The sequence below is a fragment of the Podarcis raffonei genome, chromosome 7, assembly GCF_027172205.1.
Source record: "Podarcis raffonei isolate rPodRaf1 chromosome 7, rPodRaf1.pri, whole genome shotgun sequence".
NCBI classification, from domain to species: domain Eukaryota; kingdom Metazoa; phylum Chordata; class Lepidosauria; order Squamata; family Lacertidae; genus Podarcis; species Podarcis raffonei.
The window spans coordinates 21,941,298-21,954,046 of NC_070608.1; the positions used below are offsets into that span (position 1 = coordinate 21,941,298).

Here is a 12,749-nt window from a genome sequence, read left to right on the forward strand (position 1 = left end):
TCAGATTTCAGAAAAGATTAATTATTCAATAACAACACTTAGATTCCAGTTTGGAAAGAAAGCATTTGTGCTCTCCAGACCAAGAATATATATATATATTATACTGAAATGAATGGCACTAGGTAGGTGGACATTTTGAGGAACACATTCCTTAAATTGTCTCTTAATCACAAATCATGGGAAGTTATGATCTAGAAAAAATTATTGATCACCCAAATGCATTGTGCGAAAAAGCATTGGTATATAAAAGAACACACAGTTTATAATTTACATTGGTATATAAGAGAACATCAACCCATTTAAAAGTTAGAATTTAATTCTGGCCAACTTTTGGAGTAATTACATTTTCAGCGAAAGGTAGATCTCACACACATGGTGTATAGTCTGTTGAGAATCATTCTAATCCATGTACTTTTCACATTTCACTTACTAATCGAGCAACAAATAGAGCCATTTAAATGCAGTGAAAGTCAGCTAAAAGTATTGCTTGTATGAGATGCCAGTCTATTTATTCTTTGTCATACAGACCCCTCTGTCATAATGTACTTCCTTACCCTTTGTTTGTGGCATATTTTAGCACAGAATAAAGTCGGATGACTAAATGCATCCCCCACCATGCAGTGTCATTTTAAGTCCCTGTACTGATCGTTCCTACTGAACACCCCCCCCCCAAATTGTAACTTTGGGCTCAAACCCATGGTCCTGAGTCCCATGTTCTATTGACTGAGCTATCCCATTTTGATCAGAACATTATTGAAGTGTTTCACCAGCGCACTTCATAATGTGTTCAGACATTCTGCTTTAATTTTGACAGGCGAGAGTGTTTCAGAAATTCAGTAATGTTTCAAGTTTGGTTTTACACAGCTACGCCAGACCCCGTTGGGCCTTTCCGGGGCCACGACAGGCCCTTTTAGCCTCCCCATGACCACAATAGGCCTTGCGGTCTCCTCCGGTTGCGTGACATCACACGGGCATGTCACATTTGTGATGTCATGCACGCCGGGCCCCCTAAAGTTGGGTGGAACCCATCACCTGTAGCGGCCATGACTCCTCTGTTCACTGCTATGGATACAGCTTTAAAAAGACAAGTAGTAAGCGATACAGGCACCTGTTTTTCACAGTTGATGTAGCCTGCCTGTATTGCTTTTTTTTTTTTTTTTTTTTGCATTGGGTCATCTAATTGGAGTGAACAAGGTAAGCCAGTTTAGAAGGGATGGCTTCGTCATTAAGGAAAGGTTCTCTACCCCCTTGGCTGTCATCACAATGGAAAGTTTAAAAACGAAGTGCCAAACAAGCAGGCATTAAACCGCACACGCAAAAATCACACTGTTTCCTTTTGCCAATGTAATCAGCCCGATCAGATTCAAAATATCACTTGCTTTATTGGAGGGGATGGTTATACTGAGATAGCAAACTGAAAACATAAATTATAGATACACTTTCTCTCTGCCCCCCCCCCCAGCGCCTGATTGCTCATTTCCACTTAGATGCAAGACTTGCTACCTGAAAGCCCGTGATTATTGCAAATTGCTGCAGTGTCACAATCGCAGCCTCATTTAGTTTCTTCTCTTTAAAAAAAATTGTTGAGCTTTTGAACTACTAATATTAACTCGTATTTTCTTGTCTCCTTGCAACAATTATTCAATCAGGTTTTCTATTGTGAAGGATGGAAGATAAATTCCTCCATAGCCTGAACAACTATAGTGTCATGCATGAACAGCTCAATCTTTGCCTGCCTCCCTCTGTCTCTCTCTCTCTCTCTCTCTCTCTCTCTCTCTCTCTCTCTCTCTTTCTCTCTCTCTTACTACAAATAAAATTGTGTGTTCTTAAATAATCACCAGATAAAGGTTTCTTCTAGCAATGTTGCCTGATGATGAAACAAATGGCTTTATGGGAAAATTAATAGTGTGAGCTTGTCCCTCTGTCTCTTTTCCTTTTGTTTTGCATCACATTTTAATAAGATGCACTTATTGGTTAAAATCGAGGACCTCAAGTTCTGTTTCCAGTTCTCATCCTTTTTCTGCATTGCATGGGAAGACAGATGATAGAAAGAGATCTTCTAGAAAATCTCAGGGCATGAGTGCTGTAGCTCTCTCCTACACCTTTCCAAGTAACTGGTATTTAGAGAATTGCTGCCTCTGATATTGGAGCTTAGTACATAGCCATCTTGAGCCCTATCCTCTATGAATATGCATATAGGATTGCAGCCTATCCCATACATAATTACCTGGGGATTAAGCCCCCTTGAATTCAATGGATCTCACTTTGGAGTAAATATGTGCAGGATTGCAGGGTTCGGTTTTGAATGACGGATGTCACAAAGGCATTCGCAAACAGCACATTCAGGGAAAGAAGAGTCAAATGGAGTCCTCAGTGAACACCCCCCTCCCCCGATAATGTACGTAGGTTAAAGACAAATCTTTGTCCTAAATATCTCTGGAATGAAAAAGTATGGGGGGGGGAATCTCTTGACACCTGAGTAATGTCAAAATAAGCTGGGATCTTCACTTGGAGGGTGGGAGTTAGAATAGCACTTTTTGAATGTGGAGTGCGTTCAGTCTTTGCAGCATAATTCAAATTGGACATGTAATTCAGGTCCTGGAATTAACCCACTCAACCAAAGCTTGAAAAGATTTAGATTTACCCAGTCTAGCTCTAATACAATAATGTCTTACAGTCACACAACCATCCTGGTTTGTGGTGATATAGCCAAACACACTGTAATCTGTCATTCTAAAACTTACTGTGGATAATTGTTTAAAAAAGGAGTTCTGTAACAATCCTTGTGGGGTTTGTCTGGCTGAAATATACAAAACCCCACACTTTTAAATAAAGACATTAGTAGTAGTAGTAGTAGTAGTAGTAGTAGTAAAAGAAGAAGTATTTTAAAAAACATCTCTTTTAAGCACTTTGAAAATTACTCTCCTGAAATGATCTTTTCCTCTCATCTTTAGACTGTCAAGAAGTATATTTGCAACAAAATCCTAGTATTTTATTATTTTGCCTAGGATGGAAAGGGGTGAATATGCATAGTATTCTACGGTAATTATTCATAGTTAACCTTGGATTGCTTGAGCTGCCATTTAGTTGTCTGGGATTGTTTCGAAGGGGATTTGGCTCTGACCATAGGAGGAGGAATATATTTCCGGAAACCATAATGGTGTTTCCTTATTGTTAGCTACACTGCTGATTAAGGGGATTCTTATGAACACTGGATGGAATTTGGGCCAGTGTGCCATGGTCTAATTCAGCAGCCATGCAAAGCAACCTCAAAATGCAAAATGGGCTTTATTTAAATTGGGATTGGGGAACCTGTGGCTCCTAATTAGGCTTACAAGCCTTCCCCATTTGGCCCATAAGGCCATTTCAAGTCACACCCAGCCACATATATGACTTCAGGTTTGGGGCAGCTAAAAACCTGGCTCAGCTGAAAGGTGTTAGTAGGACCATGAATCACATGATTCCCGGTGCCTGCAAAGTACTTTCAGAAAACAGCAAATTGAAAGGGGTTTCTGAAGTTAACAAAAAGTTCATCTGGTGTCATTTTGAGGCCAGGTGATTGGCAGGTGGGCAGCTCAAAACTTTACCTGCAAGCGATGGGGGAGGTCTAGTTTCCCACACCTGATTTAATATGCACTATTTTCCTCCTTTATTCAGTGCAAAATAAATATAAACACGACCTGAGGAAGGGGGAAAATCCTAAGAACAGGTGAAATGCACGGAAGCCTTAAAATCAGGGTAGTACACATAGGATGATATGTAAAAACTGGGACCCAGACATGCAGGTGTTAAGGTGTTAAGCAATGATTTCTCTTTGTGACAAAATATATCGCTATGAGGAGCCTGTAAGGAAATTAGTCTAAATCATTAATAACCATTACATTCTTGCAAATCTGCTATAAAACACCCAAAATAAATACACTCTATCTTATAAATAAAAATGCTTTAACATTAAGGCAGGAGATACAATACCCTTTTCTAAAAAAAAAATTTAAAAAACCTATGCAAAACATTATAATCTTACCTTTATATGGCTTTCTGCTTTCTCTCTTTTAAAACATTTATTAAGCAGAAAGACCTCAGTGACATGTAAATTTCATTTTCTATGCCTGGCAGATTAAAATACATCAGCTTCAGACATCATTCAGCAAAGAAATAATTTGAATAGTTCATTTTATTAGAAAAAAGATTTATGTCAGCATTTGACTGTGACATGAGAGGAACTAGGGGCACCCGTACAATGTTAAAAACAGATTTTCCATAAAAAGTAGCTGCACTAAAAAAAATAATGTGATTCATCATTGAACAGGTTAACTGCTAATGTTGTGAACAACACCTCGGTTATTCTCAGTTCACTCTCAGTACCTGCCCCAATTGATTTACTCAGGGCTTCATATTCCTATTTCTTTATGTCCTTGGTCACCTACAACAGGTATGTACAAGGGACAGTGCAACCCATGAGGCAGCCTGGTCACAAGCCAAGAAGAGCCTCTTTGGATCAAGCAACTCACTGGGGGAGTGGCAATTTTCTATCGTTCATTCATTTATGATTAGTTTATAGTGTTATCATGCTATAACACTCTTTCACCTAAGTGGTACTCTGCTAGTATAATTTTTTATTTTAAAAAATACAGGGTGGGGGAGCATTTTACTACTAATAAAATATTGTTTGACAACAACAACATACCACCAGAGGGATAAACTAGTGCTCTTTGCAAAAGCTGTTTAGAACTGTGTGCTGAAAGGTTCATCACACTTTTTAAAATACAGGAGCAGTTTACTCAGCAGGCCACAGTGTCTCAATTGTAGCATCCCTGCTGCGTCTGACGTACCCAAACCTTTTAACAGTCCCCGAAGACACGCCAGCAACACCGATAGTAACACATATCCATTTGGGTGACGTATCTAAATCATCTTTCCCCGATCCCTAACTTATGCCATGACAACCATGCATATCAAATCAGCCTGCATTTTCCCACATTCATATAACCTTTGGTTATCAGCTTGTGGTAACATGCAGGCAGGCTTTTTGGGTGGAGGTGCCTGTATTGTGGAATGCCCTCATTGCTAAAATACAAGAGCCCCATCGTTACTGGCACTCTGTTGGCTCTTGATGGTACACCTATTTAGGCAAGCATTCCTCTGAACTTGCTCTTTTAACTGTTTTAATTACTACGATTTTTAACAAGATTGCTTTTTCTGTATCTTATAAATAGTAATAGCAGGAGTAGCAGGGACAAGATATTGCCCATAGATTATAATTTTTCTAGAAAACCATCCTCAAACTTTAAATGCCTTTTAAAAAAATACAGATAAACAGGTTCAGCTGGGATAGCTCAATTGCTAGCACATGAGACTCTTAATCTCGGGATCATAGGTTTGAGCCCCATGTTGGGCAAAAGATTCCTGCATTTCAGGGGTTAGACTAGAGCAGTGTTTCCCAACCAGAGGCCCTGGGGCACCCCAGGATATTCAAAGGCGGCCGCAGTTGAAAAATGTGCAAATGGGGAGCCATAGCATGAGACCATAGCTGTCAACTTTTCCCTTTTCTTGCGAGGAATCCTATTTGGAATAAGGGAATTTCCCTTTTAAAAAGTGGAACGTTGACAGCTATGCATGGGACTAGGGGGCCACAGAGGGAAGTGAGAAGTGAAAGGGGGGAAATCATCATTTTTTTATTTAAATCCTGATTGGATGGCTATCCACTCGGCCAATCGCAAGGGGGCAGCCCACCAGGGCCTAGCGCTCCTTTTTGCCCCATGCATTTTCTTGGAGCAGTACTGGTTTGTTTCTGGCGGGAGACGGTAAACGCTGAGGTTCCTGTTTTGACCAGTAGAGCCCGTGATCCAGAACCCCCAGGTCAGGTAAGTGCAGTGGTGGCATGGCAGTGGGTAGGGCTGGGAGAGCCAGAGCTGCTTGTTGCTGCTGCCAGTGCTGGGCCTGGTGGAACCCTGAGCCTGACTCTGCAAGGCGCAGGGTGCAATCCACTCCAGCGCCTAGTGGATCAGGGCCTTCGGATGTTGCCAAGGGGTGCAGAGCCTGTCAGCAGCATCGGCCTGGCTCTGCAAAGCGGGATGAAACCCACCCCATTGCGTGGCCAAGTGGGGTCATCTGGTGCTGCTTTCATCTAAGGGTCTACTCAGAAGAAAGGGGCACGGGTGGCACTGTGGGTTAAACCACAGAGCCTAGGACTTGCCGATCAGAAGGTCGGCGGTTCGAATCCCTGCCACGGGGTGAGCTCCCATTGCTCGGTCCCTGTTCCTGCCAACCTAGCAGTTCGAAAGCACGTCAAAGTGCAAGTAGATAAATAGGTACCGCTCTGGCGAGAAGGTAAACGGTGTTTCCATGCGCTGCCCTGGTTCGCCAGAAGCGGCTTAGTTATGCTGGCCACATGACCTGGAAGCTGTACGCCGGCTCCCTCAGCCAATAAAGCGAGATGAGCGCCGCAACCCCAGAGTTGGTCAAGACTGGACCTAATGGTCAGGGGTCCCTGTACCTTTACCTTACTCAGAAGAAAGCCGCACTGAGTTCAGTGGGCTTTACTCCCAGGTAAGGGTGTGTGAGACTATAGTGTTTTATCTAGGCAGCCAGGGCTCCTCCAGATGACAAGCTCTTTTTGCACCATGGCAGTGAAGACCACTTGCTTTTTAAAATTCTCCCATATATACAGAACTCCCTGTGCACCTTTTGGACTGTATCTGTAGGTTTCCCCCTCTGTGTCAAATAACTGGGGTCAAATAAGTGTTGTTAACTTTTAATAATACATGGACGTTTGATCTCCCTCGAAAGGTTCTGGACACTCCTTCCCTGGAGGTTTCTAAGCAGAGGTTGGGTGGCCATCTGCCATGGATGTTTTAGCTGAGTTTCCGACATTGCAGGGGTTGGTCTAGATGACCAATGGGATCCTTCCCAGCTCTATGATTCTATGTTTTTCTGCTTCAACAATATTTCATTATGTTTCTATCAATTTATGTAATTGTGTTCTGTATAAATTATAAAAAATATAAATAAAACATTTTCTATTTACAAACAAAACATAACGGGGGGCATGGGCATAGTCAGGATTTTTGTTAGGGGGCAGGCTTTTGTTAGGGGGTGCAAAACCTCAGATGTATTGATTTTTGCTTATTTGGGGGGCAGCTGCTCCCCTTGGCTATGCCCATGGGGGGCCACAGGAGAGAAACGAGGTCGAAAGGGGCCCACGATCAGAAAAGGTTTGGGAAACACTGGACTAGAGGACCCTTGTGGTCCCTTGCAACTCTGTGAATCTGTAACACAAAAACCTGCAAGAAGATTTCAACATGAGAACTCTCCCTCCTCTTTTGTGTTCTAATGCAATGTCCATATTTGTCTGAATACAGCTCCTTGAATTCAAAAGCTGGATACCAACTAAGGGCTTATCCACACTTATCTTTCATCTGCTCTTTCTAGGCATGATCCACAATTTAAAGCTCTGTGTCTTTCTCTCTCTCTCTCCAGAGCTTTCCCTGTGAAAACCAACTCTTTAAAGCTCACTTGGAGGAAACACCAATTCATGAAAAACCCGAATTGACATTTGCTCTGATTCAGCTTTAAAGAACAGGTTTATGCAGGGAAAACTCAAGACAAAAAAACAACGCTTGGACACAGATTGTGGACAAAGGGTAAGTGTGAATAAGCCCTTTGATATTCTTGGTAGCTGCTTCTTAGGCACAGACTACACTCTGAAGAACTAGGCAAACCCAAAATGTACGCATCTCCCCAAAACAATAAATACGCCTTTTATATCTGTGCTGGATTTCAGTAGCTGGGGCTAAGCTGATATGTAGGAAGAGTTTAGGAATTTGGCTTTGGTAGCCCTCCTGAACTTTGGGAATAGGCTGAACTAGACACCAATCCAGTAGCGATGGCCCCAGGCACAGTTCAGATTCCACTGATGGACTCACCCCAGTTAAACAAAAGATTGGATCCACTAGTCTAGGTCTTATGCACAAAACCTCCACAGCCTAGGGAACATGCAGTGGTATTTGCCCTACCCTCCTGATTAAGTACCATTCATTTATTAAAGGCTGTAAAGTCAGAGAGCCTAAAAGAAAGGAGAAATCTTGGGGAGATCTGAGGGTAAAATGGCATATTTTTATAAGTAGAAAGATTATTTGACTTTAGAGCTGTAATAATGATAATTTCTGTGACCAAAAGTGCCCCCTTATGATTAATCAATTATGCAAACCATCACCATTTCAAAGCTAGTAAAGACTTATTTAATGACATTTTTCATGCATCTCGTGTCTTTAATATATTATTATCCCCCTTTATCCTGACAGAGTCGTCCGCCGCAGAGCACCCGGCTCCCTTCTGCAGCTGGTGGAATCATTCGCTCACATTGGGAAACAATTGTTTATTTAGAATAGATTTTTCAAAACTGATTGCTTTAGAAAAACAGCTGACTGTCACTGGGCAGTTGGGTTCTTCCTCTCCAGCCTGGCATACATTTCCAGAGAAATGCCTTACAAGACGGTGGTTTCTGTATGAACAGTTGCCTAGGCTTGATGTAAGAAAATCAGCTTCCTTTTCTTTTTCTTCACCTGCTTTACTGCCCCAGGAATGATCTCAACTCAGCTTGGAGTTGAGTATATACATAGGAAAAGAAGTCATTTCATCCTTTCTCATTTCACTTCTGGGCATCTTTTGGGCAGAGGACAGAAACAATCTCAAGCCAAAGATATTCTCTTCCGAGCTGCATTGTGCACTTTGCAAATTGAGCAAAAAAGAGGGTCAGGCTCGTTTTTAGGGAGACGTTAAGGGCAGGCTGCTGTCCTGGCCAACGCTGCATCGCATGCGAGACAGAAGAACGTTTTAGAGAACAAAGCCTATTTCACTTTAAAAAATGAAAGAATTGGCAACGGTTCCCTTTTGCTAAAAATAATGACATGGAATTTTGGTGATTTTCATGTCCAGGCACTTCACAGGTAATAGAAGGGAGCTGCACTCAAGACAGAAAGCTGGCAGGAAGAGGTGCCATAACTCCTTTGTACACTTCTCCTTATTTTCACAGAAAACCTTCCTCGCTTTCCCTTTCGTCCAACAGTGCTGAACAAAACAAGTTCCAGACAAAAAAAAGGTCTGTACACTACTCAAGAACTAGCTTGGAGGGACCTCTGTTTAAACTATAGATTGTCAGTTGTGAGTACAGATCATAGTGAGCTTTTTAAAAATTTTGATTCCTCTGGTTCAGTTTGTCAATAAGGACCCCATATTTTATACAGAGGGGTATATTAAAAAGCAACTGAGAACATACGTCTTTTAGGAAGCAAGCCTATGCTTACATCGGAGTAAATCCCACTGAACTTATGCATACAGTTTAACTTTTAGCCACACTTAGCTTCTACTATGCCAAGCTGTACTGGAAAGTCCTTCCCAGTCTTGCCTTCACATGCCAAGACACCAACTTTGTATTTGTTGTTAACCGTTTATTAAAATTTTCCCAAATTCTTTCAGATTATAGTTTCTCTTTCAGTTTCCTCTCCTTGGTTTTCCTCTCACTCCCACAGGGCACTTAAGAGCTCACTACAATTATAATTCAGTCAACATATTCCAGTCACAAAATAAGGAAAGGGAAATAAATGAAGAGACAAATGTAAAATGTGGAATATTTATAAATAAATATAAATAAAAGTAACTCCCATCAGCCCCAGCTACTATGGTCAGAGTTTATGGGAGTTTTACTGTACAACACTGAGAGTTCAATGAAGTCCCAATTCACAATCTCACGAAAACTCTACCTTTTTCAGTTTAACGAACAGGATCTTTACATGGGCTGCCAGTCGCAGAAGGTCATCCATTCAGTGATTTCCAATGTTGGAAGAATTATTATTTTACCTGCTAGCATGGAACCATCTCTTCTGCACTTCAATCAACCTCTACTTATTAGGTATAGCTATTACAACATACACAATTCCTTCTCTGCAGGGATTCATTGCAGTTCAAATTAATTCTGGTTTGCACCTCCCTCCCAAACAGTGTTATAACTGGGCGTCTCCCAAATACATGCATTAAGTCTGCCTGTGGCTGCTTGCAGCATTTTGATCAGCTGTGGGGACCCTTTGACCCTGCCTGGTTGTTGCTGAACTACAACTCCCATCTTCCCAATCCATTGACCTTGCTTGCTGGGGCTCATGGGAGTTGTGGTTCAGCAACATCTGGAGGACCACAGGTTCCCCACACCTGATTTAGATGCAAAGCAGATGCTCTACCACTGAAGCTATGGCCTTTTCTGTAATGAGGGAAATTAGGAATACAGGAAGATGCCTTATACCAGGTCAGAAAATAGGTTGAACTAACCAAGTCCTATCTGCTCTGATTGGGATAGGACTTGGTTAGTTCTTACCTGGTGATGCCTGAGATTGAACCTGGAACGGGTTCCTGCTTCTGGGACGTGGTTTTGCTGCCTCTCCTGTGCTTGGCTCAGAAAAGTGCTTCCAGCTGAGTATGCCTGAGGAGACAGCCTTGGGCAAGAGACAGTAGGGAGGAAGAGACAGAGAAGCCAAGATCTTGGTGATAGAGTCCAAAGGATTTTGGCAGCTGCTTTATTCACACAGCAAACAACATGAATTGGGTCACTGTGGTCCCTTTCAGCAAAGGATTCTTCTTACTCCCCTTCTTTTTATCTGTTAGAAGGCAGATTATTTCTACAATAAATGGTAGGCCTCCTAGAAAACGGGAGGGGCAGAAAAATTCCACTGGAACGTCTTTTTAAACAAACATGATGTTGGAGCAGATGTCATGTCACTGTAGACACAAAAACCATTCCCACATATGCTTATATCATGAAATGGAATCCTCATTTGGCTCCTGTGTTTAAAATATGTACATTGGACCTGTGAATTTTCCATCGTTAGCCACATGCCTGGGTAAAAATTCAAATGCCCAAAGAATAAAGTTGCAATGCATGAATTCTGCCTAGGATAAAGCAGATTTTTTTAAGCCAAATAGTATTTCGAGATGACTGACTCAAGATCCCCATCTAGTGGCTTCATGAAACTTAACAGTCGCCATTCCAATGTAACCTTTTTTTCTTTAAAGTATTTAGCTTTGGGCTCATCAACCCTTCCCTTCATCCTGTGATTTCTTTTGTTTGTCCCATGATTTCCAGGCATGGGTCTGAGAGATTCTTATTTTGTCCCAATGCTTTCCCTGGGAAAACCCACTGCTTCTCTAGGGAAACCAGGGGGAGAAAAGAAACATGGAGCAAACAAAATTCTGAATGAGCCCTTTGTTTTCATTTGTCAAACGTGGGGTTTCACCCAACTGATCATGAAATCTCTTCTGGGCTTTGGTGCATAAGGACTTCTGATCACTGGCAAAATAAAACCTCGGGACTATTTTTGTTATTATTTCTTTCCAAATAACTGGTTCATGGCATTTTATAGTACACCATTGATTTGATGCAGAGGTAGGGAACCTGTGGTCTTGGAACAAAACATAGAACAAAAAACTTCTATTGAAGTATAGTTGGTGTGTTATTAGGCATGATTTCTCCTAAGTATACATATATCGTAGAAAAGATGGCTATACAGTGGTACCTCGGGTTAAGTACTTAATTCGTTCCGGAGGTCCGTTCTTAACCTGAAACTGTACTTAACCTGAAGACCACTTTAGCTAATGGGGCCTCCCGCTGCTGCTGCGCCATCAGAGCACGATTTCTGTTCTCATCCTGAGGCAAAGTTTTTAACCCGAGGACTATTTCTGGGTTAGTGGAGTCTGTAACCTGAAGCGTATGTAACCTCAAGCATATGTAACCCGTGGTACCACTGTATACAAATGAGAATGCAATGCACATATCCATTCAGCCAAAATGACTATGAGAGGGAGGGCCGCAGGTAGCTCAGTGCTGGAGCATCTGCTTTGCTTGCAGAAGATCCCAATTTCAAACCATCTGCAGCTGCTGCCAGTCAGTGTGGACAGCACTGAGGTAGATGGACCAATGGTCTGATTTGATATAAGGCAGCTTCCTGTATTCCTATCCCTGACATTCTGCATAATAATTCATCCCACGTTAACCAAATCATTACTAGCAAAAAGGGTATCTAATCTCCCTCAAGGAACACAGCGGAAAGGATGCCCTTCCTAATTTGTGCTCCCACAATACCCTTAAGGTGAGAGAGAAAGAGTGATTGGCGTAAGGATTTGAGTGAGGATTTGAACCCAGGGCTCCCCATCCCTAATCTACCACTCTAGCCACTACATCAATAGTGGCCACACCACCTGTTCATCAAGATAACACAGGGCCAGCTCTACTAGTAGACAGAGTGAGCTGATTTTCTCAGGTGGCGGCAGCAACAGCCCACCCCAGTTGTTTTTCCTGAACCCCCCAATCATTTCCCTTTGTTGGAGGCAGAGCTGTAGATGCTGCACAGCCCATCCTGAAGCCCTAAATTAGCCCAATACCAAATCTTGGAGAATTCTCCTTTTTACATCTCTCCAGTCAGAGAGCATCCAGCATCCTTTCTCACAGTGGCCAACCAGATGTCTGTTGGAAGCTGAGCCGAACAGCACCCCCAAGATACCCAGAAGCTGGTACATCCCATCATGGTGGATACCTTAAGCCCCTGTTTTAGATGAAAAAGAGGACATAGCTATCACACTGTTGCCAGCTGTGTAGAAGAGGAGCTTTCGGCAGGTGTGTTTGTATGCTGTCCCCTCTTTTTCAGCTTCCCACCACACAGTTTGAAACCAGTCCTCCTGCACCTGCCTTAGAGATGTTAAGAGAT

At 42.2% G+C, this 12,749-nt stretch overlaps 1 long non-coding RNA gene across 2 annotated transcripts in view; it reads left to right on the forward strand.

The window, feature by feature from the left end:
* LOC128417157 (uncharacterized) overlaps positions 1–9,468 on the forward strand; it is a 32,362-nt gene extending 22,894 nt beyond the window's left edge. For both annotated transcript variants that reach the window (XR_008331387.1, XR_008331388.1), the window contains one exon: positions 8,304–9,468. This is a non-coding gene — a long non-coding RNA (uncharacterized LOC128417157). The remainder of the gene's footprint in view (positions 1–8,303) is intronic.
* The last annotated feature ends 3,281 nt before the right edge of the window (positions 9,469–12,749 follow it).